A 27407-nucleotide genomic window follows, 5' to 3' on the forward strand; every position below is an offset into this window, starting at 1 on the left:
AGAAGGGGAAGAGGGTTTGGGCTTCAAGGGGTGATAAATCATGGACAAGTAACTAGCAACTATATGGGGGAAATAATGGAAGATAAAGGTTATTTTCAGTAAGGTATGTTTATGCAGACTCATCGCAGTGCCAACTTCTCATCTACAGTGATAAGAGCCCCTCTTCTCTTTCTGGTGGAGGGGAGGAAGACACCTTCACAAAGGGAAATTTATGCCCTGCTTCTAGGCAGATAAGGGAAGGGCAAGAACTCTTCCTGCATCTGTTGATTCTCAAAGTCTTTAGCTAAAAATCATCCTTATGCCAAAGTGGCATATTTTGATCCTCTTCAAGGTATAATTGACAGACCATAAAATTCACCATTTTCAGTATTCAGTTCAGTGAGTTTTGACAAAGGCATACCATAGTAACCACCGCCACAATTAAGATATAGAAAGTTGCAGCATCCCTCCCCCCTCCAAATTCTACACTCCCTATTGTAAACAACCCCTGGCCCCATCTCTCAGAATTCTGAACACAGCATTTTCAGTTTGAGAGAATCAAACCCCTGAAGTAAACAGATCCTGTTTCCTAAATCATCATAAATAATCCTAGAAATAGTCACTAAAATTTAAACTGGAAGCATGAATATAGTGTAGGTACTAGAAACGAACATAAAAAGCTAATTGATCTAAGGCTAAACCAACTTCAGTTTAGTGGTATGACGCGGTCTTGTGAAATCAGTAGGTCCTGCCTCATGGTCCCCCTTTATAATCACCCTTACTGGTGGGTGGTGTACCCTGACTGTAGTACCTCCCCCTCCTGGGGTCACCTCAGGGGCACTGAGTAAAGAGAGGCGGTTCCTTCAAAGACAGAGATGCAGGGCAGAAGGAAGTTACAGCTCCCATGACAGTGTCCAGGGAAACATTTAATGTAAGTAAACTCTTGTGAACTTAAACAGGGCCCTTCAGATCTCTGGGTCCAATTTTCTCCTTGGTAAAAGAATGATCAGAAGTCTATACTCACTTTAAGGAGTATTTATCTAGCAAGCATAAATCTTCAAATCCGACAGCCTTTGTGAACTCAGCTCAGAGAAAACTCCATGCCTATGTGTTTTATTCCAAAAAATGCCCCACCACTCTCTCATTAAAGAAGTTACAGTTAGAAGAATAAATATTCTGTTAATCACTTGGGGACCTCCGGATATAATAAGGTGGTGTTCTAAAAAGGGAAATTTTATGATAAATGTCTGGTGTACAATACAGCCCCCTGCTTGGGAGGGAGTCATCACCATGCGCCCACGGCAGGCAGGCTGAAACACAGGGGGTAACCTCTGATCCAGAGGGAGAGCATCCTAGGATCAAGGCCACCACTCACATAGCACCTCTGCTTCATGATGGACCGTCTGAGATGCACGAACAGGCGGCACAGGGAGAGTCTTTCCAGGTGCAAATCGAGGGCTCGGGCAGCAACAGGAAAGCCCCGTAAAAGAGGAGTTCAGTTGCTGTGTCCCCAAGGAGGCTTTGAGGGATAAAGAAAATACCTGGATATGGACAGCTAGGCAGGCTCTTTGCTTTGGGCACACTGAGCCCCGGACAGCATGCTGTTGGCAGTGACTCTGCTATGTGGATTAAAACTCAGTTCAAAGTAGTTTGTCCAAAAAAAGCTTCCTGGAATTTGGATGTCGAAGATGTCTCCAACTTCAGACCAATCTGGACATCAGGACCCTGACAATGTCATCAGAGTGCCTTTTTTTCTTTTCCCCAAATGCCAACATCCTCATATTCACTCTCTCCCAGTTTGGTGACCAGAACAGCATAGAAACCCAGTTCCAAGTAGCCTAAGTACCTTCAGCCAAATGAGCTGTCAACACATAGGGTAGAAGGTGGTTGCCCAAACCAATAATAATCATTATTTATAACTACTGAAAAAAAATTTCAATAATAATATAATATATTGAGTTCTTACCACTGTTACTGAACTAGGTTCATCTTGCCCAACGCTCAGCAGCCAAAACGCTGAGATGTCGAAGTCTGCAGCAGGGAGAGGATTTATTCCCAAAGCAGCCAAACGAGGAGATGGAAGAACAAATCCCAGAACTGCCTCCCTGAAGGCGAGGGGCTGGGGTATTTATGGGAGAAAGAATAAAGCAGGAGGGCAGTCGCAGGCATGGGGAGCATGGGGAAACGTGACGGGTAAAAGGTAAGGTAATTGTCGTTCTGCGCATGCGTAAGGAGTATACAGGCGGCTGCACGTTCAAAAGGTCACCGTGCAGACACGCGCGCAAGCCCAGTTGGAGGGTCGGTGGTCCTATCCAGTCTTAGCCGGCTCAATGTGAAGTAGACGCAGCTGACTCCAAGTTCCTGGAAAACAACTCGGGTGAACATTGTTTAGGCTACATGCAGCTTGGGGGACCTTGAATAGTGAAGACAGGTGAAGTGGATTTAGCCCAGGGTTTCACCAGTACCAGGCGCCGTCCTTTACAATGATTCTCTCATTTAGTTCCCACAGCCCAACAGGTAGGTATCACTCCCATTTCACAGATGACAAACCTGTTCCACCCTACGTTCTGCATCTCTAAGCCTGTCAGATGCAATGGCTTTCTCACGTGTGTGTGGTTCTCAGCGCTCACTCTGCAGCCCCGTTTCTATCAATCATGTATCTATTTTATAATATATCCTGGTCATCAGCCCTTGATTCAGAGGCTACCGATCAGCAGGCTCCTCCCAGGGGAGTTGCTCTTACACCAAACTTATGAGTTGACTTAGGAAGTTTTGTTTCAGAGGCTGACTTTTTAACAACCTTGTCTTCAAGCTCTGTGCATGGAAAGAGGCTAGTGCTAAAGATGAGTAACTCTGAGACTGCTCCACGGAAGAGAGGGAGAGGGACGTGTCAATGAAAACGATAAATAAACTATCTATAATAGGACTAGAAAACAGTTTTATTTGAGCCAAACTAAGGGCTAGCCCGGAAGCTGTCTTCCCAGATTATGCTGAGAAGCGGCTCCAGGGAAGCAGGGTTTTCAGCACAGTTTTATGTCTTGGAATTAAACAATTCAGGGTTACATTTCTTCAGTGTTACAAAAAAAAGAACAGACCGGCACATACACAGCAAGTCAGCATGGCCTTGGCACCTGCGAATGGAGTCTTATCATCAAAGGGGTACCAGCATTGGTGTCCCAGGAAGAGGGGCATTTAATCTTTATTTTTAACATGGACATTCTTGACTTCTGATCAATGTGCCCTTTTCTTAAATAATTAAAGCAGATGTACAATGCACATATGATAGGCCACAGGCTATTTTAGTTAGCATAAAATTCAAGTTAACTCATGCATAAGCCAGAATGACTTCCCTGTATCTCAATATGTGAAAATTTCTTTTATCAGACATCTCAGCAAGTGGCTGTCCTGCAGTCGGCTTAATAAAAGTGAGCCACTTAGGAGGGAAGGACCTCATTCTGTAGAGGAAATCAGGAAAATGAGGTCCATGAGGGCAGCAATTTGATCTGCTTGTTCACTGCCGTATCCCAGCAGTGAACAGTGCCTGCACCTGGGAGAGATCGATCTACAGAACCAGCAAAGCAAGTTGCATTTGACTTGACTCTGGACCCATGAGGACTGTTCCAGGTAGGATCAGCATTTGCAAAGGCACAACAGTATTAAGACCCTCAGGTGTCTGATGTGGTTCCCCCGCCCTTAGCCCCCTACACAATCATGGGAGAAAACCCTGCTTAAAATGCTATCTCTGGTGGGTAGAATGGACTACAGAACTGAGTTCTTCAGAAAGTTAGTAAAAATGCTTATTAGAGTAGTTGTTCTCATTTAGTCCTTCATGATGTTCATCAAGTATTTCCTGCTCTCCACCTATCAGATGCACAGTAGGATTGCAATTCTTCACTCCCACTAAAGTTTAGGTGTGGCTACATAACTTACTTTGCCCCCCCCCAAATGTAAAAGGACATAATAGAAATTTTAAGAATCCCCACCCTGAATGTAAATAGGTGCAGCCACTATGAAGAACAGTAAGGAGGTTCCTTAAAAAACTAAAAATAGAGTTACCATATGATCCAGCAAACCCACTCCTGGGCATATCTGGAGAAAACCATAATTCAAAAAGATACATGCACCCCAATGTTCATAGCTGCACTATTTACAATAGCCAAGGCATGGAAGCAACTGAAGTGTCCATCGACAGATGAACGGATAAACATGTGGTATGTGTGTGTATATGTATATATATATATATATATATATATATATATATATATATATATATAATGGAATATTACTCATATACGATGGAATATTACTCATCCTTGAAAAAGAATGAAATAATGCCATTTGCAGCAACATGGGTGGACCTAGAGATTATCGTACTAAGTGAAGTAAGCCAGACAAAGACAAATACCATATGATATCAATTATATGTGGAATCTAAAAAAAAATGATACAAATGAACTCAACTTTTTTTTTTTTTTGGCTGCACCAGGTCTTAGTTGTGGCACACGGGATCTTTGTTGCCACATGCAGGATCTTTAGTTGTGGCATACAGGCTCTTTAGTTGCAGCATGAGAGGTCTAGTTCCTTGACCAGGGATCGAACCCGGGCCCCCTGCATTGGGAGCACGGAATCTTAACCACTGGACCACCAGGGAAGTCCTTCAACTTCTGTTAAAAAACAGAAACAGACTCACAGTCATGGAAAACAAACTTGGGGTTACCAAAGGGGAAAGGTGGAGGGAAGAATAAATTATGAGTTTGGGATTAACAGATGCACACTACTATGTATAAAATAGGTAAACAACAAGGACCTACTGTATAGCACAAGGAACTATATTGAATATCTTGTAATAACCTATAATGGAAAAGAATCTGAAAAAGAACATACATGTATTATATATATGTATTTTTATATATATATTTATATATATATATATATATAAACTGAACCACCTTGCTATACACCTGAAACTAACACAACATTGTAAATCAGCTATCCTTCAATTAAAAAAAAAAAAAATCTTAAAAAAAAGAATCCCCACTCTGCTCAGTGGATGTGTAGCATAGAAAGAAATTAGTCTTTGTGTTACACGCCACCATACATCTTCACACCCCATTGTTTCAGTTAATCCTCACAGAGGCCGTATGACGGGGGTACTATTCCAATTTTCCCAATTAAGAAATCCAGGCTTTATCATAGTTAACACGCCTCTGGAGCTGTGTTCTCCACCACGATGGTGACCAGCCCCACGAGCACTTGAACAGTGGCAGGTCCAAACTGAGATGTGCTACAGGTGTAAAATACACATCAGATTCAAAACCAATAAGAAAAAAAAAGAACGTAAAATATATCAGTAATAGTTGATATTGATTATATGATGAATGATATTTTAGACACATTGGGTAAGATAAAATATATTATTAAAATTTATTTTACCTGTCTATTTTTACTTTTAAAAGTAGAGCTATTAAAATTTTTAAATTACATAGGCAGCCTGTGTTAGTAACTTGCACTATATTTCTAGTGTGTTTCCATACAAATTAAAAATTTTTTTGCTCTAGTTCTAAGAAAAATGTCATTGGTAATTTGATAGGGATTATACTTCTATTGGATCACAGATTACAGATGGAGGAAGCAGAGACTGGTTCGGCTGATTCTAAATTCAGTTCTCTTTCTAGGATACATTCCTTCCGCTTCCAAGCTGTTTTATTTGGTGAAGGTGGTTTGACTGACTGCTCATCTACATTTATTTATTCATGGATTCAAACAACAAATACTTATTGAACAGTTACTGTATGCAAAGCATGTGGGAGGATGGTATGATTTTGCTCTGCCCAGAACTCACAGTCCTGCTGAGGATAAAAGTCTTGTGCTTGAAAAACTGATAAATGGCCAAGTTGGAAGGTAAATGAGATGCTAAGATGAATGCCGTCCAGGAAGGGAAATATAAACTGGGTTGGAGCAATAAAAAAAAAAAAACCTTTAAAATGCAATTTTGCTCCTTGAACTTGCCTTAATAATCACAACCTATGTGGACTAAGCAAGTCTGTACATTAACCCATTTCTATTCTTCTACTCGTTGATACTTTAAAAAGAACTCAATCTGTGCACTTTAGATGCAAATACTTCCCACTAAGGGGGAAAAAAAACCCACTAAGGAATTCTTCATTTTGTCTCAATTAGGCTGATTGAAATAACAAAACTGATGCCCTATCTCACAAGTGAAAATAACTGAGCCATTCAAAATTTTTAATCTTAAATGATTAATCACTGCAAGGAATATTAAATCTAAAATGTGAGTCAATGAACCATGGTCACATTCTCATTTCTTAACGATTCAATGCTCATTGCAAACACTTTGATTTTCATATTGTCTTTTAATTCAGTCTTGTATGTAATCAGCCATTTTCTTTATCTTTTATAGGCAAGTACCTACCCTCTGCCAGTGATTTTCACAGTGTGACTTATAGTCAATATTGTCAATTGTCAATATTGGAGATAATTTGCTCCAGCCCACATCTATGGAGTCAGAATTTCCGGACGTGTGACCTAAGAATCTGTATTTTTACAGGTGATTCTACTGTACACTGACATTGGAGACACACTGAAGCTAGTCTAGGGTATAAACAACTTGATATCTTGCATTCTCCCTGACAAGATCAAAGTACAGGAGGGATGAGGGCTAAGAAATATTTTGAAAGGCCTCCAATAGTCAAGGGGAGTGGAGAGGATTATTCATGACCCTTTGGTGCCAAGAAATGTGGAACTTCTAAAGCTAAGGGCTAATGCATCTTGCATTAGTGACTTTGCATGCAGGAAACTCCTCCACCCACCATGCCCAGGGGCACAAGGAGTCTTGGCATCTCTCTCTTTTTTTTTTTTTTTTTTTAAGTCTTTATTGAATTTGTTACCATATTGCTTCTGTCTTATGTTTTGGTTTTTTGGCTGCAGGGCATGTGGGATCTTAGTTCCCCGACCAAGGATCAAACCTGCACCCCCTGCATTGGAAGGCGCGGTCTTAACCACTGGACCACCGGGGAAGTTCCTTGGCATCTCGTAAGTAAAATAAAGTTGGGTTTTTTTTCACATTACCCAGGGACTTCTGATTTCCTACTTTGTTATTGGAAAGTAAGCAAAATGACGCTACTCATTTCCTTCTTCAAGGTAGATGAATGTACCTGGTAATTTTTCTTAATGGCAGACATAAATTAGTAGTTTGAGGGGAGATACTGAGCAAATGGTTGGGGGAAAAAGGCTCTGGTGAAAGACCATTCCTTCTTTGCAAGAACAAGCAGCTTGTAAGGGTGTTGATACTGCAGTTCCTTGCAGTACAATCCAGTGTTCTTGTAGGATTCACACCCCTCTAACATTCCAGATGTAGTTTGGGTTCTCTTTCATTTGGGGCATTAGTTGGGTCTGGATACTTTTATCTTTAAACTTTTTTAAAAAAATTAATCTTAAACTCACAAGATGTCACAAAAATAGTGCAGTGAATTCCTGGGTACCCTTCACCCAGCTTCCCCCAGTGGTAACATCTTACATGACCATAGTGTATTATCAAAATCAGACAATTGAAATTCATACAATGTTGTTAACTATACCCCAGACTTGGCCATTTTTGTGTGTTATTTAGGCAAGATGGCCTAGGAGGCACCTCAGGACACATCTGACGGCACACTCTGGGCATGTACCCAGCACACACCATGAAACGCTAGCTTGGCTTCAAACTCCACGAACATTCATAGGAGTAGCTTAGTGCCCTGTGAGAGGAAGCAATGTTTTATTTTCCATAAGGACTAGGTCTGGCATCTCTGCATGGCAGTGATTTTAGGTTCAAGTTTTCTGAGGGGCTGCAAACAAGATCAAAGAGCCAGCTGTTTATTGGTAGCTAGTTTTCTTATGCTGCATTTTGCCTCATGCACTTAATAAATTCCTTACATTTCTATGGTGTTTTAAATTTACAAAACCTTTACACACACCTGGCCATATTTACTCCTTGCAATCAATCCAGGACATTAGGGTCCATAATTTATATTTTATAGGTGAGGAAACTGAGTGCAGAGAGGTTAAAAGACTTGGACTCAGGCCTCTATTCTGGTCACCATCTCAGAATAATAACTCTTATTTTTCAGGATGTGATGCTTCTGTCCCCATGCTCTCCTTTACTTAGACCAGTGCTGCCACTTTCCCAGCTGTCTGGTGCTCTTTCCAGAAAAGCAGGCTTCTTTCTGTGGAGGGCTAAGTCAGTTCACCACTCTGTCTTCTGCTTTCTGCCTTCCAAAATGTTGTTGCTGTCATCTTCGCTCCTGTTCTCTTTGTTCTGCTGGTTCATGGCTTTCGTTTGTCCCTTGGCCATGATTTTGGTGGTGTTTCTGGAAGGAGAAGCAGTGAATGTGTGTGTTCTGTCTTTAAACAGAAATCTCCCCATGTTTTCCTGCCTAACCGGAATATTTTCAAATTAAATTATATAATTTTCTTTCATGTTAATATTTCTAGATTTTTTTTCCTCTTCACTTTATTCTCTCCAAACCATAATCATTTTTGTTTTGTTTTGTTTAGAGCAGAGAAAATAATTTAATTTTGGAAAGGGGAGAAGGAAATGGACAGAAACCCAACTTTAAGTGGTATTTCATTTAATTCCCACAAAAACCCAGCAAGACAGGCACAAGCATCCTATCACGTAGGAGAGGAAGGTCAGAGAGGTTACGTACCTGGCTCAGCAGATCCTGGGGTAACTCTAAGCCCTGACTCTGACTCCCCTTGCTCTTTCTGTCACCCTGTGCCGAGAAAAGATGACAACTATTAGAAGCACAAGGTCTTTGGTATCTTAGACAACATTCTTCTTCAGGCCACTTTTTAGATCCTTCCTTTCATCCACAGCTATGGCAGAACACATTCCCTTCTTCCCTCAACCTGAGGCCACTCCCACCTCAGGTATTTTACCAGCCCTCACCACCCGCCAACCCCTAATACCAACCAGCTGTAGACCAGTCTCGGCCAAGACCATTTATGGTGGAAACCCCTTTCGGTTTTGTTCCCCAACTGAGAAATGCAAGTGTTGATGTGTAGTCATTTCTAGTGATCAATACACGTGAAAGTCTGCCCTGACTGGTCAGCCTACAAGGGAGTCTTTCATTCTGATTATCAACCTCAATGTGAGCTGGGTCAGTGAGTTCTGGAGCTGGGCTGTCCTCACGCGACCGTTGGGCTGGGCCTGAGGGACACAGCCCAACGAACTGAGGTCTGAAGAGGGAAGAATTGCTGCTAAAGGCAAAAGGGCCAATCCCCGCAGAGGGGTCAGTTATACAGTGTGTACACTGTCGGCTCATTGGGAGTAGGCCTGGACCGCCAGATAAACTACAGGGCACAGTTAAATTTGAATTTCAGATAAACAACCAATCATTCTTTAATATGAGTATGTCCCGTACAATATATGGGTCACACTTGTACTAAAAAGGGTTTTTGTTGTGTAAGTATACCCCATGTGATATGTGGGATATACTTATACTAAAGATTTTTTTGTTGTTTGTCTGAAATTCAAATGTAATTGGATATCGTATATTTTTTTTCTCTAAACCTAGGAACCTTTAGGAGGGGCAGATGTGAACAGCCTCCAGAGCTGCCTATTACTACAAACTATCTTGAAGGCCTTCTTGAAACAAAATCTTACGAGGAGGCCAAATATACAAAAAAGCAATGAATCTCCTCAAGTTGAAGCAGGGACAAAAGGGTCTCTCTCCTTTTAGCCTGCTCCGCGTTCCCCCCTTCCTTGCAGTGAGCCCGAGGCGCCACAGCCATATGGGAAAATTTACTGGAGAACATGCACAACTTCTTCCATTTGAGGGGAGAGGCACTTCAGGTAGCAGAGGAGCCCTCAGCGTCAGTGCCAGCTAGCAGGACTCTATCCCCCGAGGAGCTGGGGCTCAGGTGGGCAGTGCAGGTTTTCCGTTGGCTCGGTCCTGGAGGGGGCCAATGTGTATAGTTTTGCAGGCCGCCTCTGATATCTAGGGGATCTGATAGATGAACCATTGGAAGGGGTCTAGGTAAGACCAGCGTGGAAGCATGTTCACTGTGCAAGATGCATGGAGGGAAAGAAGTACATACCTTCCTAAACTGGCATCATTTAATGATGAACAACATGGTATGACCTAGTACATGACATTCATTACTTCGAATACTTACATTTTTAAAAGTTTTGTTTGTAATATATGACAAAGACTCCAGATTAGTTCAAGACTTAAAGGTGTAGGGGAAAGATAGAACTACATTTGAAATTCCTGAGTATATTTATAATAATACAAATTACTGTATCATATCAATGGATCTTATAGTCCACAGGGGAATCATTGCAGCTCTGGATAGTATATCTCGAGTTAAACTGATATCTACTTGATGAGATTTTTGCAGTATAAAGGATATTTGTGACAGTGAATAAAAGTTTGCACTGACAGAACCAGGAAAGACAAAAAAGAAAAATGATCAATGTAAATGAAAAAAACTGCAGTGTGTATGATAAAACAGCACAAGTGATAACGCTTTTGTCTTCTCTCTCAAGCAGAACGATCTTCAAACCAAGACAGATGCAAAGGGAGCATCTAGCTGCTTACAATGAGGGCAGGACTGTTAGTTTAGATAAATGACACCCCAGGGCCCTGAAAGAACTTGCAGATGTGATCACAGGACTATCCGAAAGGGAGGGGTCAGGGGAACGGAGAGACGGCAAAGACTGGAGATGGTCAAATGAGTTCCAGATTTTCCAGCACAACAGGAAAGGTGACTTAGGGGTCCGCACACTGGTTAAGTTTAATGCGGAGCCTCAGCAGAGCCCCAGAATGGATGATGAAAGGGGCTTTGTGTGTGTTTATTGAAGAAAGTGGTGACGGCCAGGCCCTCTCCTGCATTCCCTGAAATCTGAGCTCGCCCTTAACAACCTTGTTTCCATTCTGTAGCACTTGACTAGAGGAATAAGAAGAAATCATAGTCAGAAGTGGTGTTTTAGCAAAACATTTGCCAGAAGTCTCTCATGACATCCTTGTGGACCACAGAGAAATGTGGATTGTGATTCCAGGGTGCTCCAGATTCCAGCATTCATCATATGAAACCTCAGTGAAAGGGCACAAGGGAAGGAAAATGACCATAACAGAAATACATAATGAACCTTTTAAAACTAATGACTTTTTTTTTTTTTTTTTTTTAATTTGTGGCTGTGTTGGGTCTTCGTTTCTGTGCGAGGGCTTTCTCTAGTTGCGGTGAGTGGGGGCCACTCTTCATCGCGGTGCGCGGGCCTCTCACTATCGCGGCCTCTCTTGCTGCGGAGCACAGGCTCCAGACGCGCAGGCTCAGTAGTTGTGGCTCACGGGTCTAGTTGCTCCGCGGCATGTGGGATCTTCCCAGACCAGGGCTCCAACCCGTGTCCCCTGCATTGGCAGGCAGATTCTCAACCACTGTGCCACCAGGGAAGCCCCCACTAATGACTTTTTAAAGTAAGATAGTCGCACTCAGATATTCCTCTCCACTTGTGGAAGTTTGCTAGGCCTCCCATAACAAAACACCACGGACTGGGTGTCTGAACAACAGAAATATATTTTCTCACAGCTCTGGAGGCTGGGAGTACAAGGTCAAGGTGTCAACAGAGTTGGTTTCTTCTGAGGCTCTTTCCTTGCCTGGAGGCTGGCTGTCTTCTCCCCGTGTCTTCACATGATCTTTTCTCCGTGTATCTGTGTCCTAATTTTCTCTTCTTATAAGGACACCAGTCATATTGGATTAGACCCCACCCTAATGACTTCTTTTTAACTTCCCAGAAGGGTCTTTTTAAAACCTCTGTCTCCAGATTGATATATACACACTACTGTATATAAAATAGATAACTAATAATAACCTGCTGTATAGCACAGGGAACTCTGCTCAATACTCTGTAATGGCCTACATGGGAAAAGAATCTTAAAAAAAAAAAAAAGTGGATATATGTATATGTATAACTGATTCACTTTGCTGTACACCTGAAACTAACACAACATTGTAAATCAACTATACGCCAATAAAAATTTTTTTAAAAGCAAGTAAATATTAAAAAAAAAAAAAGCCCCTAGCTCCAAAGATAGTCATAATCTGAGGTACAAGGGTTTAGGACTTCGACATATGAAGTCTGGGGGACACAATTCAGCTCATGAAATCACTTTATACCAGCATCTGTCTCAGCCTAAGGCATCAATTTCTTTGTCTGTTGATGGCTGGCTGATTTTCTTGTACAATATAAGAATAAAAATACGTACTACGGTATTGAATGCTTACTATGTGCCAGACACTGTTTTATGTGCTTTACCTATATGAACTCACTCAATACTCATTAAAACTCTATAAGGCAAATATTATTATGAATCCATTTTACAGATGAGGAAATTGAGGCTCCAGGTCACGTGAGTGAATGAGCAGGATTTCAACCAGGATGAGCTGGATCCAGAATCCATGTTAATAGCTATCTTATTTGCAGGAATTCAAGTCAATTGCAAACTGGAATTATAAATCTTGCAAAGAAGTAGGATTTCACAGAATTGCTTGAATGAAACCCAAAATAAAAAACAATGGAGGATCTGGAAGAGTCAGACTAGTTGAGGAAGAAAAAAACTCATGTAGACATCAAAGGACCACAGAAGTGAATTATTTTAATATAAAAGGGAAAGTAAGGACCTTCGGAAAATTATTAAAGCCTTCTAATATTTTTTCAGAAATAAGTCTTTATGATTGTCATCTGAATGTCAAAAGTAAAACGAAGGCTGTCACATCTTGCTATCATACAGTTTTGTCAGAAAATCCACCCACTCCTAAAAAATAACAGAATTGATCCGTTCTTTTTTTCATTCTCAGAATTGATGCATGATTGCAGTCATAACTGATAATTTGTTAACTCTGAAGTAAAATAAATTCATTTGCAAAATTTTTGGTTTTATTTTTTAAGATCAATTCCAAGAAAACATTATTTTCAAGATTTAATGTTTTTTTTTTTTTTTCTGTTTTAGATGATTTTGCTTTAAGTGGTTGTTTTCAGCATTAATTATGCTCAGCTGATGACCCTCTATACTATTTCAGCTGATTGAACAACAGGACCCAAAGAATATTAATTGATTACATCAACCTGGAAATAGGGAATTTCCTGATGGTCCAGTGGCTAGGACTCTGTTCTACTGCATGGGGCATGGGTTCCACCCCTGGTGGGGGAACTAAGATCCTGCAAGCCGTGCGGCCAAAAAAAAACCAAAAACAACAACAACAACAAAAAAAACAGGAGATAAATTTCTGGTGATGTACCTTGGGGTTATTGTTTTATATTTGAATGTTAAATTTGGTGAAGAGCTATCAGACATGCTTATTTCATAAACTGGTGTCAAAAATCTGGGAGGGATAGCTTATATGATGAATAACAGAGCAAGGTTCACAAAGACTGCAGGGGCTAGAACATGACTTAAAACGATAAGAAGAATTTTAACTAGAAAAATTGCATTTAGGTTAAGAAGTACCTATTTCATGAATACAGGAGTGAAGAGAACTGGCCAGATTGCAGAAGCAAAAGCATGATTTAGATGTTTGATAACATTCCTAGATTAAGCTAAGTAGCCTTAGTCTCTCATGTTCTAGCTAGACTCATCTGGGGTCTATTTAAAAACAAAAAGCTAGTGTAAACTTGATGGTGAACAGGATGTCAAAATATTTAAAAAGCAATGTCTTATAGGAAATGGTAAAGAAACTAAGAATGTTATATCCTTAAGCAATGATACAAAGGGAATATATAGGAGCCATTTTCAGATATTTGGAATGTGAAGGAGGTAGCTTGTTGTGGATTGTTCCCAGGAATCCAAGGGTGAAAGTAGTAATGAGGTTTATTTTGGTTTAACATATTAGAAGAGCCCTATAACAATCAGAGGAGTTCAGTAAGTGCCCAGGAAATAGCGATCTTTTTCTCCCTGGAAGTGTTTATGCAGCTGATTCTAACACTACCTGTCAGACAAGTTCTTGGAGGAGTTTCTGCATTAGACAGGAAACTAGTTTATTCTAATCTAAGAAACTAAAATGAACTTAGCTACTATATTTTTTAAAGTTGTATCCTTTAGAATGTGTTTAGTTGCAAATTAAATACTGAACTATCAACAACTTTAATTAAAGGTATTCAGTTATTCCACATAACATGAACCTGGAAGTAGGAAGTTGCAGGCTTGGTTCAACAACTAAGTGATGCCTTTGAGGACCCAGGCTCTTTCCATGATTCATTCCATCATCCTGTTGGCTTGTCTCCCCAGGTTAGAGAAAACCTCATGGTCTCAAGATGCCTGCTGAAGTGCCAGGTATCATGGCGGTCAAAGGCAGAATGCACAGCAAAGCCCGAGGGGTGAGGGAGTCTTGTTTATGATTCTGTTTTTTTTCACTCCAGAAAAAAATCTTATGAAGAAGAGACTCTACCCCTGGCAGAATTCTTCTCAGATCTCATTGGCCAGAGCTGGATTCCATGGACATTCCAAGCTGCAGTGGAGGCTAGAAAGCTATCTCAGCAGTTTCAGCCTCTCTTGGGAGTCAGGTTTTGTCAGGAAGAAAGAGAAGGAGAGCAATGGCTGTTAGGTGGGCAAGTAGTCACAGTACTCAAGTTCTACTTTCATAGTAGCATCTTGACTTTTTAATTCATACATTTCAGAGGTAAATTTTTCACAGTAAAAAGTGGGAAAACTTTATCTCTAAAATTTGACTCACATTTTATTGTGAAAAATTTCAAAACTAGAGAAAAGGAGAAAGACTTGCACAATGAACACCCATATACCCACGACCTGGAACTCTACTGTTGACATTTTACTGTATTTGCTTTGTCACATATTTATCCATCCATCAGTCCATTTTATGTTTCGACTAATTTCAAAGTAAGTTGCAAGCATCAGTAACTTCATCGCTAAACACTTCAGCATGTATATCATTAAGTAGAGTTCAAAATATTTTTATGGTTTTTTTGTTAAACTCTCAATGAATACCCTCAAATCAGGAACAAGACAAGGATGCTGCCTTTGCCATTTCTACTTAACATAATATTTGAAGTCCTAGACAGAACAATTAGATAAGAAATAGAAATAAAAGTCATTCCAATTGGAAAGGAAGAAGTAAAATTATCTCTGTTCACAGATTATATGACCTTATATGTAGAAATCCCTAAAGAGTCCACAAAAATATTGTTAGAACTAATAAATAAATTCAGTAAAATTGCAGGATATGAAATCAACACACAAAAATCTGTTGCATTTCTATACACTAATAATAGACAAGCTAAAAAAGAAATTAAGGAAACAATTCCATTTATCATAACATCAAAAACAATAAAGTACTCAGGAATAAACTCAACCAAAGAGGCAAAGGACTTATAAAACTAAAAACTACAAATTATTGCTGAAACAAATTCAAGAAAAAAACAGAAAAATGGAAAAACACCTTGTGTTCATGGATTGGAAGATTAATATTGTTAAGACGATAATAGTACCCAAAGCAATTTATAGATTCAATGCCATTCCTTTCAAAATCAGTAATATTTTTTGAAAAAAATAGAAAAGTTCATCCTAAAATTGATATGGAGTTGCAAGGGATCCTGAATAACCAAAACAATCTTGAAAAGAAGATCAAAGTTAGAGGAATCCCACTTTTTGATTTCAAAACTTACTACAAAGCTACAATAATCAGGACAGTGTGGTAATGGCATACAGACCAATGGAATAAAATAGAGAGCCCAGACATAAACCCTCAAATATATGGTCAAATGATTTTCAACAAGGGTGCCAAAACCATTCAGTGAAGAAAGGATAGTTTTTCAACAAATGGTTCTGGGCACACTGATATCCACATGCAAAAGAATGAAGTTGGACCCTTATCCGACACCATATACAAAAACAAAAAGTCAAAATGGATCAAAGATCTAAATTTAAGAGCTAAAAGTATAACACTCTGAGGAAAAATTAGGGATAAATCTTCATGAAACTGGATTTGACAATGATTTCTTGGATATGACACCAAAAGTTCAAGCAACAAAAGAAAAAACATAAATTGGACTTCATCAAAATTAAAAACTCTGTGTATCAAAGGACACCATCAAGAGTAAAAAGGCAACCCATAGAATAAGATAAAATACTTGCAAATCATATTTCTGATAAAAGATTTATATCTAGATTATATACAGGATACCTACAACTCAACAACAACAAAAAACTGAGCGAAGGACATGAAGAGAGCTCCAAAAAAGACATATAAATGGCCAATAAGCACATGAAAAGATGCTCAACACCACTAATCATTAGGGAAATGCAAATAAAAACCATAAGATACTACTTCACACCTATTAGAATGGCTATTATAAAAACAAACAGGGCAAACAGAAAATAACAAGTGTTAGTAATGTGGAGAAATTGGAACCCTTGTGCATTGCTGGTGGGAATGTAAAATGGTAGTTGCTGTAAAAAAAAGGTTCCTCAAAAAATTAAACAGAATTACCGTATGATCCAGTAATTCCACTTCTAGATATATACCCAAAAAGTTGAAAGCAGGAACTTGAACAGCTATTTGTACACCAATGTTCACAGCAGCACTGAATAAATATATATACAAAATGTGGTATTTACATACAATGAAATATTATTCAGCCTTAAAAAGAAATGAATTTCTGACACATGCCACAACATGGATGAACCTTGAAAACATTATGTTATGTGAAATAAGCCATACTCAAAAGGACAAATATCGTATGATTCCTCGTACATGAAGGACATAGAATAGTCAAGTCCATAAAGAATAGTGGCTTAGTGGTTACCAGGGACTAGGGGGAGAGGGTGATGGGGAGTTATTATTAATTGGTATAGAGTTTCAATTTGGAATGATGAAAAAATTCTGGAGATGGGAAGTAGTGCTGGTTGCACAAAAAGATGAATGTACTTAATGCCACTGAACCAGATGCTTAAAAATGATTAAAATAGTAAATTTTATATTATGTGTATTTTACCACAGTTAAAAAATTTCATTGAAGTGAACAAATCTTAAGCGCACCACTGAATGTTTGGCAAATACATAAACCTGAATTACAGAAAACAGATTCAGAATATATGTCATCTCCTGCTCCTTCCCAGTCAGTTCTTGCCTCTAACCACCACAGAAAGCTGTTTCTAATTTTTTTCTACCAAACATTAGTTTTGCCTGTTCTAGAATTTCATATAAAAGTAACCATACAGCATGAACACTTGCGCAAGGCTTCTTTCTCTGTGCATGATTTCTTTGAGTTTCATCCATATTGTATCAGTAATTCATTGCTTTTTACTGCTTAGTAGAAATGCATTGAATGAATATACCAGAGTTTAGCGAGTCCCATCATGATGGACACCGGGCTGTTTCCAGTTTGTGGCTATTATGAATAAAGCTGCTGTAAACATTCTTGTACAAGGTTTTCTGTGGACATATGTTTTCAACTCTTTTGGGCAAATACCTAGGAGTGGACTTGCTGGGTCATAGGGTAGATGTAGGCTGTTTATAAAGAAACTGCCAGACCTTTTCCCAAAAGTGACTGAGGTAAGTGTATTTTTAAAATTTTATCAATGTCTTCTTCAGTTACGTAAGGTGGGGTCTCTTAATGGTCACCACCAGCCAGCCAGCACCTGCTGCAGCCTGGTGAGTTTTAGCTCTTTTGCCAGGGAAAGAAGCCACTGGTCCCATGGAAAGTGAAGCTTGGATGCAGCCCCTCAGAGGAGGGTTTCTGGTCACAAAGGTCATTGTCCAGGTGACTCAGGGGTCCTCCCAGGCTCATTTCACGCACCTCTGCCCCCTGGCCTCATCTTCCTTCTCTTTTGGTCTGAATTGCCTTTAGGGCACTTTCCCATTCAAAGACATGTTCTGAAGGATCAAGGGAACCCTTTTCATTATGAATGAGAGAGCAGATGCAGCTCTGTGCATCATGATGTTTCACGGGATGAAGCAGGAAAAGGACATTTTAATTTTTAACTTCAAATCTTAAAGAAAGTGAAATATAGTCTGAAACTCTAATCTATGTAACTGACATTTTTTCACCGACGGGAGCACAGGGCAGTAAGTAGGTCATTTCAAGGGATGGAGATACAGTGAATCTGTTTCTTTTTCAATGAGGCTGTTAACCAGCTATGAGACCACTCCCTTCTCGAAGTTATTCAGTAAGTCAAAAGGGTCTTTGTGAGTGTAGACCCTTCCAACATCTCTGGAGGAGGGACCACAGTAAGATAAGACCCTGGGGAGGGCATTGCCACAGAGGATTTTCCCAGGCTTCTGCTACTTGCTGCGACTGATTTTGTTGTCGGCTAAAACCACCTTACAGAAGTGCGTCAGTTAAGATTAGGCCCAGAAAGAGCTCAAAATATCAATAGCTGAAATAAGGCAGAAGTTTATTTCTCTCTTACACAGGAGTCCACAGGCCTGCAGCCCAGGGCTATGACAGCTCCATGACAGCATTCCAAGGCTCATAACAACAGACGAAGGAAGGCCAAGAACGCCCTTCTCCCCACCCCAGAGCTCCAGAGGAAACCTGAGCTTACCCTCGCTTTTTAAATTTTTTTTTTTTTAAATCTCAAGCCAGATGTTCAACATGGGTAGAGTTAACAAAGAATACATGCTTTTGCCCCATAAGGAGACGTCTTAGCGGTACTGGATATTGTATCTCATTGGCCTGAACTTGATTACATGGCCATACTGTACTGTAGGGGAGTCTGAGAAATAAAACCCCCAAATTGGCGTTCTATATTAAACTAAAAGGGGAAAGTGAATGTTGGGAGGTAATTATCAATCTCTGCCACAGCAGCACTGGGGCAGACACATTAGCCCCCATGCGTGCACTGTCCAATATGGCAGCCACCAACCACAGAGGGCTTTTGGGCATTGAAAGGTGGCAGGTCCAAATCAGGATACGCTGTAAGTGTGAAATATACACAGGATTTCAAAAACTTCATAAGAAAAAAAGGATGTAAAAGGGAATTCCCTGGTGATCCAGTGGGTTAGACTCTGTGCTTCCACTGCAGAGGGCATGGGTTCAATCCCGGGTGGGGGAACTAAGATCCCGCAAGCCCCTTGCAGCCAAAAAATGACAAATAAAATAAAAGGGTGAACTAAAAAAAAAAAAGAAAAAGAATGTAAAATACCTCTGTTTTTATATTGATTACATATTGAAATGATGCCATTTTGAATATACTGGGTTAAATAAATTATGTTATTAAAATTAATTTCACCTGTTTCGTTTTACTTCTCTTTAAATGCAGCTACTAGAAAATTTTAAATTATACACGTGCCTCACATTATATTTCTATTCCATAGTGCTGCTCTAGAAAATCAGGTAAGGGTCTTCTGACAGGCTCCAGGCTTGGGAAGTGAGATTGACGTGTGAAGTTTAGCCAGGGCAGAAGGAGAGAAAGAGAAACAAAAAGTTCAGAAGGGAAAGCAGGGGAGGAAAGAGCGAGAGAAGGAGGGAGGGAGAGGCAAAGGGGGAAAGGGTTGATTTTCCCCAGGGTGAGCCAAGGAAGAATTTGGAGACACCCCGCGTGATACAGAAGTGTTGAAAAGTGGCTGCATCAAGTGAACCAAAAGGACACCATTTTTCTGATGTTTCTGGCCTGAGAGGCAAAGGGCTGAGCTCTGGGCACTGCACAGAGGAAATCCAGGACCCAAGCTCTGGCACTCGAGGACCTTTTGGAGTGGTCTCAGTAACTCTTGTGTACCCTTTAACCAGAGGCAGTGGCCCTAGGAGACTCGGGCAGCAGGCAGAGCAGGGAACCTCTGCAGTAGCCTGGCCCCTTGTCACAGGCGCCTGAGTGCCTCTGCCGGAAGATGCCGGTGCCCGCACTGGGAGGGCCCCTCAGCACACTGGGTGAGGGCTAGGACTGCCGCAGTGGTCTCGGGACCCGGGGATGGTCAGACAGAAACCTGGCTCCACAGGAAGACCTGGCGACAGATGAAGGAAGGCAAAGAACGCGCTTCTCCGCCCAGAGTGCCTGGGGAAAGAGCTGAGCTTACTCTCTTTAACGATATTTTTATCCCAAGCCAGATGTTAAGCACGGTAGAGTTGGAAAAGAATATAGGAGAGTTGGCAGTTATTTGCTGAATTCAAGCTGGGTAGAGAGCTACCCTAGATCTGCTTTGGGAACTAATTTATCTTGGTTAGTTATCCATATTGATTCATAAGGAAAGTAGAGAAAGAAGTTCTTCCCCGGCGTTTTGAGCCCTGCTATGTAGCTAGAGTGACCCCAAAGTCTCTCTGTTCCTTTATAATAGTTTCCACCATCCATAGGTCTTATTGTCATGAGGACAAGTGGAATACAGCATATCGTTAAGTATGTCAGGTTACTGGAAGAAAGGGATGCTTTAAGACTCAAACTTTTTTATAATACATAATCATCATCATAATATTTTTATTATTATTAATGCCACTGTAATCCAGTTTCTCTAACTTGAAGTCTTTCATTTGCTATTTAGTAACTTTTAAAAGTCCTATTAAGGGAGTTCCCTGGTGGTCTAGTGGTTAGGATTCTGTGTGTTCACCACTGTGGCCCAGGTTCAATCCCTGGTCAGGGAACTGAGCAGGGCACAGCCAAAATAAATAAATAAATAACGTAAAAGTGCTATTAAAAATATAATTTTCAGATGAAAACTCTAGTTGGAAAAGATACATGCACCCCAATGTTCACAGCAGTGCCATTTACAACAGCCAAGACGTGGAAGCAACCTAAGTGTGCAGGGGCAGCGGAATGGATAAAGAAGATGTGTTACATATATACAATGGAATATTATTCATCCATAAAAACGAATGAAATATTGCCATTTGCAGCAACATGGATGGACTTAGAGATTATCATACTAAGTGAAGTAAGTCAGACAGAGAAAGACAAATACCATATGATATCACTTATATGTGGAATCTTAAAAAATGATACAAATGAAATTATTTACAAAACAGAAACAGACTCACAGATGTAGAAAACAAACTTATGGTTACCAAGAGGAAAAGGGGGTGGGAGGGATAAATTAGGAGTTTGGGATTAGCAGATACAAGCTGCTATATATAAAATAGATAAACAACAAGGTCCTACTGTATAGCACAGGGAACTATATTCAACATTTTGTAATAACCTATAATGGAAGAGAATCTGAAAAAGATATATATATCTGAATCACTTTGCTGTATACCTGAAACTAACACAATGTTGTAAACCAACTATACCTCCATAAATATATACTTTTCTAAGATTTGGAATTTTGAAACAAAAGTTTTAAGTTTAGATTCTCTAGAAGTTTGAATACACAACTCAGCTGTATTTGGCTATGCCTGGCCATTTAAAAAAATTAGTTATTTATTTATTTGATTGCACCGGGTCTTAGTTGTGCCACATGGGATCTTCATTACTGTGTACAGGGATCTTAGTTGCGGCATGCGGGATCTAGTTCCCTGATCAGGGATTGAACCCAGGGCCCTCTGCGTTGGGAGCACAGAATCTTAACCACTGGACCACCAGGGAAGTCCCTGCCTGGCCACATTTAAATAGGCATTATGGGGCTTCCCTGGTGGCACAGTGGTTAGGAATCTGCCTGCCAATTCAGGGGACATGGGTTCGAGCCCTGGTCCGGGAAGATCCCACATGCCACAGAGCAACAAAGCCTGTGCGCCACAACTACCGAGCCTGCGCTCTAGAGCCCGCCAGCCACAACTACTGAGCCCACATGCCACAACTACTGAAGCCCATGTGCCTAGAGCCCTGCTCCACAAGAGAAGCTACCGCAATGAGAAGCTCACGCACCACGATGAAGAGTAGCCCCCGTTCGTCCCAACTCGAGAAAGCCTGCGCGCAGCAACGAAGACTCATAGTTCAAAATAAACAGGAGTTACAGGATTTCTACCAATTTCAGCCATCTACTAATGGACCTTCTTGATATTTAGAGTTAAATAATCAAGATATAAAATATAAATATGCGTACGAGAATTACCGCTTGTCCAACGACAGTCATCGGTTGGAGGTCTAAGTACTTTTTCGATGGAAGCTTGGGGCCCACTGTGATTACTGATAGTGATCAAGTAAGCACAGCAATTGTGTGCAAATCTTTTCACACCTGGGAAATGGCCCCCAAAGGAGTAATTTCAGAATCCTCCAAACCTGCTTAGGCAGTTAGGGGTGGAAAGTTTATGATTATCGTTTCTTACTCCTTTCGCACTTAGAATGTGACTGTGCTTATTTGAGGACTCAAAAGGGTTAATTTTCTTTTAAAAGGAGGCTGGTGAGCAAGGATCTGGAGGCGACTGCCTTTTAACAACTGCTCCTCAGGCAAGTTGAGCTAGTGCAGGAGAATGAATGCCACTATTATTTAACATGGATTTTTTTTTTAAAGCCTAAGGTTCAGTCCTTTTCATTTTATATGGTGATTATTCAGTAGTAAAGCTGGAGCTATTCTGTCCCTTAGCTGAAACTAGCTAAGTAGCCATGTTAATTCCCTCTTCTGAGTTACGAAATTCCTGCAGGTAACAAAAGCCCATTGAGGAACTGTCACATCAAAGAGTTCTAGAACAGGAAGCGACCTCGAAGATCTTCATTCCAGCTTTGCTCCAGCTTTGCGTGTCAAACGTGAAGAATCTGACGTTGGGAAAAACACCTGCCGCTGGGAACTAACCAGAGGCAGGGCGAGACTGACTCGCATTTCTCTCAGCTCTCTTCGGTGACAGACGTGTATAATTTTTATTTTTAACAAAAACAGCAGGCACTTATATTATGGATATAATGGCTAAAATATCTGGTTATTTTAATTAAATAAACGTGCACTTTTAAATATTAAGCTATAGTTTGTTGCCGACCTGCAAGTCGCACAAACATGCACAAATCCTCCCATCTCTACTCCTCTTCCTCAAGTCTCCTCCACGAAGTGAGCGCCTGCCACCAAGTGAAAGAAATTCAGCGCTTCCAGGATCTGAGTTTAGAGGGGAAGGACAGAAGCCGTGGGAATCAGGGGAGCTGACTGGAGGGTAGGGCCCCTAGAACCCCGGTTCTCTTCATTCCCAGACCTGCAGTTTTTTGCACAACTTTTGTTTTTTCCCCCCCCTACTGAGAAAGAACACTAACCGTAATAAAGTCCACTCTACGCCCCTTGTATCCTGATTTGATTTCTATCAGATATGTTTAAATTCCCTACACCATTTCAACTACAATTTTCCTCTTTAGTGAAAGAAGTTTAGCTCTGCTGGGGTATACCGAGGCAGGAAGGCTAATGCACCTAGGAGAAATTATACCATGCACGCTTCTTTTAGTGTTGTGAGTAGAGTTACCAGAAAAAATAGAGAACGCCGAGTTAAATGTAAATGGATAAACAACAAGGATGTACTTGTAAAAAAAAAACATTATTCATTGTTTATCCTACATGCAAATGTCCCTGGACGTCCTGTGTTGCTATTGGCTGACCCTCGGCAGCCCCCATTGGGCGGTACCCAGCTGAGCTCCTCTCCCTGGAGCCCGGCTCAGCTTCCGGCAGCAGAGTTATTGCCAGGCTTGCTTTAGGAGTTGGTTTGAAGTTATTTGGATTTGATGACCTTCTCTCTTTTTCCTTTGTGCAGGAATTCACTTACCAAGACAACTAGAGGAAGTGGTAATCAGATACTGCTTTCTAGAAACTGTTTAATAAGCTAAGCAGTGGCAATCTCTTTTTCTCCACCGTCCTTCCGCCTTGGGGATGAGATCATTGGGATAAAGTCATTCTACCTCCTTATTTTAAAATTCTGTTTTCATGCCCTTTAGTGGAATATCATTCTTTAGCGTGGTATTTAGTCAGAAGTCCCATTATTTAGTTATATTAAGCACTTACTTTCTGTTTTCCTTCTGGGACTTGGGAGCAGGAGGTAAAGGGCAGTCTCTCTCTCATGTAGCAGCTGGGATTCGGTGCATTTCTGTAGAGAGAGGTGGGGCCCTTCCAGCTGTCTCCCTGGTATTCCCAGCTGGGCACCCAGTGAGGCTGGGTAGTAACAAGCCGGTGGGTCCAGCATCTAACTGCTCTGCCACCTGCTACTTGTGTGTCCAAATGCAGTGAGTGACTTAACCTCTCCGTAACTCATGTTCACATCTATAAAATGAGGTTGATGTTGTTACTATGAGGATCACACAGTCAATACAGGCCAAGCCCTCAGAACAGCGCTCAGTAAATATCTGTTAAACAAATCAGTAGATCAGCCTTCCATCCTGGGCAGTTTCTTCTTCTCTTGAGAAGCCATCTGTTACGTGGTTGTAATTGTTCCACCTAACCTACAAGATGTCTAAAGGGATGAATTAATAACCCTCAAGGAGTGCAGGTTTTAGAGAAAGTGGTCATTCTGTATGGGAAAATATAAGTTGTTATCATCAGGGAAGAATGCTTTAAAAAATCTGGGAATTTTTCTAAGTCACAAGAAGGATGGAGGGGAGATGGAAGTACCCTTTGCTTTCCTTGGTAACACAGGGAAACAGGCAACTCCAAAGTATGGAGACCCCGAGCTATTCTGGGCGAGTGGTCCAGGGCGGCTACTCCCAGGCAGGAGTATCCTGCTTCTCCTGCAGAGCTGATTACACCTTCCTTTCTTGCCTCCATGATATTATCACTAAATTGGCAAAGAGAGGATTTGACAACAAGTAAATCTGAAAAGGCAACGACCACAGCACTAATATAAAAGACCGGGCGTGTTGTTAAGTGCCAGCAGGTGTGGAGAGATGGGAGCAGCAAGCTTCTCTATCAGGATAAGTGCAATGCAGATAACGGCAAAAAGTAGCAAGAACACAGAAGCACTAAATTAAGAAAGGAGCTTCACACTAATACTTGGTGTGAATGCCTGCTTGGAACAACAGGAGGCATCACTCTCAAGCCCTTAGAAGGGTGGTCGAGTCCGAGCATGAATAGATTTTAAAAGCTCTAGGGGTGGGAGTTCCCTGGTGGCCTAATGGTTATGATTCCAGGCTTTCGTTGCTGTGGACTGGCTTGAATCCCTGGTCGGGGAACTGAGATCCCACAAGCCGCGCAACCAAAAAAAAACTCTAGGGGTTAAGAGTAACTTAGTTGGTATATTCTACATCCCACACTTATTTTACTTAATCCTAGCAAAAACCCTACTGCGTAGTTAGTATCTGTTTCTTAACTATAGGAAACTGAGATCCAAGGACACTGATAGCTGGCTCAAGGTCACAGCCAGCGAGGGTGGGTCCTCTCTGTGAGCCCAGGTCTGTGCGGCTCCAAAGACCAGATTCTTTCTGTTATACTAAGTTGTTTCCATCTCCTAAGGCTTCTAGATGCTCAAAGAGAGTTCGAAGATCTCTGCCCTACCTTGGGGTTCTCCCTTAAAAATTTGTTTTTTAAATTGCATAATATACATATAAAATTTTACCATTTTAACCATTTTTTAGCTATATCTCTCTGCATTATTTTTTTAAATTGAAGTATAGTTGATTTACAATGTTGTGTTAGTTTCAGGTGTATAGCAAAGTGATTCAGTTATACAGATCATTTTAACCACATTTAAGGACACAATTCAGTGGCATTAAGTATTGGGTTGGCCAAGAAGTTCATTCGGGATTTTTCTGTACATGCATACAGAAAAACCCGAACGAACTTTTTGGCCAACCCAATACATTCACAATGCTATGCAACCATCATCATTATTCATTTCAGAATGTTTAAAAATCATCTCAGGGCTTCCCTGGTGGCTGAGAATCTGCCTGCCAATGCAGGGGACACGGGTTCGGGCCCTGGTCTGGGAAGATCCCACATGCCGCGGAGCAACTAGGCCCGTGAGCCACAACTACTGAGCCTGCGCGTCTGGAGCCTGTGCTCCGCAACAAGAGAGGCCGCGATAGTAAGAGGCCCGCGCACCGCGATGAAGAGTGGCCCCCGCTCGCCGCAACTAGAGAAAGCCCTCGCACAGAAACAAAGACCCAACACAGCCATAAATAAATAAATAAATTAATTAATTAAAAAGAATATATGTATATATAAAAGCACCAAATATTAAAAAAAAAAAAAAAAAAATCATCCCAAGCAGAAGAGTCTTCCTCCTTAATAGGAATTTTCTGGCCACCAATAATGAACCATGTGGTCTGGTGAGAGAGTGTTTTTGTTTTACTTTATTTTGTTGTTTTGTTTATAAAAATCCAATGAAGAAACAAAATGAAACAAAAACAAATCACACTTTAGTGATACCTTTAGAATTATAGGGTTACATATAATTTAGAATTATTACTCAATAAAAAAGTGAGATAAATTAGATTTGTGCTTTACACAGTTCTCAAACTAATTTCACCCCAAACCTGGCAGCTATCTGTTGGCATTTCTTCAGGCTGTTTGACCTGAGTGTGGCAGGATGTCTCCTGGGCAGAGCACAGCCTCACGGCCCCTCTCAGTTCCACTCAAAACTCCCCTCCCCTGGGAGTCTCCACTAACCAAGAGAAATGTGAATTATCGCAGGCAACACACACCAAAGGAGTCCTGTCCCAAGAGATTCCTTGTGAGATGGTGACATGAAATTCCTGGGTTTCCCACTCTGTAACCTAGTTTTGGTCCAGACAAGGGCTGAAGGAAGAAGACTGGGGTGCTGTGTACCTGAGGCTCAGGGCCGGAGGGTAAATGGACTCCTCGCTTCACTTTGGCAAAACGGGCCCCAGTCATGGGTACAGAGGAAACGCTAGGCACTCAGGACTGATGGTGGAGAAAGCCATTCACTGCTTGGGCCCCGTCTAGACAATTCTCCCCACATCAAGAAGACTATACAAACGTCCATCCTGTTATACTTCGGGGCAAAGCTCAGAGGTGGCTGAGAGAGACCTCGGAGAGAGGCCAAGAGCTGCAGGGCAGGAAACAGAGAGCCGGTTCCCAGGCAGTAGGAAGGAAGGCAGGCGTCCTACAAAAGCTTCACCAGAGTAGTATATGAACCACTTAAAACCTACACTTTGAGCAGTTGTAAACAGAGATGGACAATTAGGGACATAAGGAAACAATTTTTCAACGGTCGACAGTAGGACATTGTGACATAATAGAAAAAATATATATTGGTCTCTGCCCCCAGTCCCTGGCACAGAGCTCCTAAAACCCTGATAATTTCCTAAATGATAAGAGCACTAGAACATCTTTTGTCCTAATGTTTGGTCTTTGACTGGGTTCCTGACACACAGCTCCTAAATCCCTTGGAATTTCCTGGGTGATAGAAGCATCTTGTGTTCTAATGAGGCAACTCTTTTTTTTTTTAATCACAGTATAGTTGATTTACAATATTGTGCCAACATGGAGGCAACTCTTGACGGGCTCCTGGATACTGTCAAGATGGGGGCTGGTCACCAGAAAGACCAAGTCAAGATTAGAAGCTTGGAACTTTCAGCCCCACCTCCCATCCTCCTGGAAGGGGAAAGGGGCAGGAGATTGAG

The 27407-nt window shown here is 41.1% G+C and overlaps 1 long non-coding RNA gene across 1 annotated transcript in view; it reads right to left on the reverse strand.

The window, feature by feature from the left end:
- Positions 1–7162: 7162 nt before the first annotated feature.
- LOC132347863 (uncharacterized) overlaps positions 7163–27407 on the reverse strand; it is a 39411-nt gene continuing 19166 nt past the window's right edge. Inside the window, exons 2-3 of the long non-coding RNA XR_009497307.1 lie at positions 8688–8753; positions 7163–8348 (exon numbers count right to left, since the gene is read on the reverse strand). This is a non-coding gene — a long non-coding RNA (uncharacterized LOC132347863). The remainder of the gene's footprint in view (positions 8349–8687; positions 8754–27407) is intronic.

Source organism: Balaenoptera ricei, chromosome 14, assembly GCF_028023285.1.
Source record: "Balaenoptera ricei isolate mBalRic1 chromosome 14, mBalRic1.hap2, whole genome shotgun sequence".
In the NCBI taxonomy this organism is placed as follows: domain Eukaryota; kingdom Metazoa; phylum Chordata; class Mammalia; order Artiodactyla; family Balaenopteridae; genus Balaenoptera; species Balaenoptera ricei.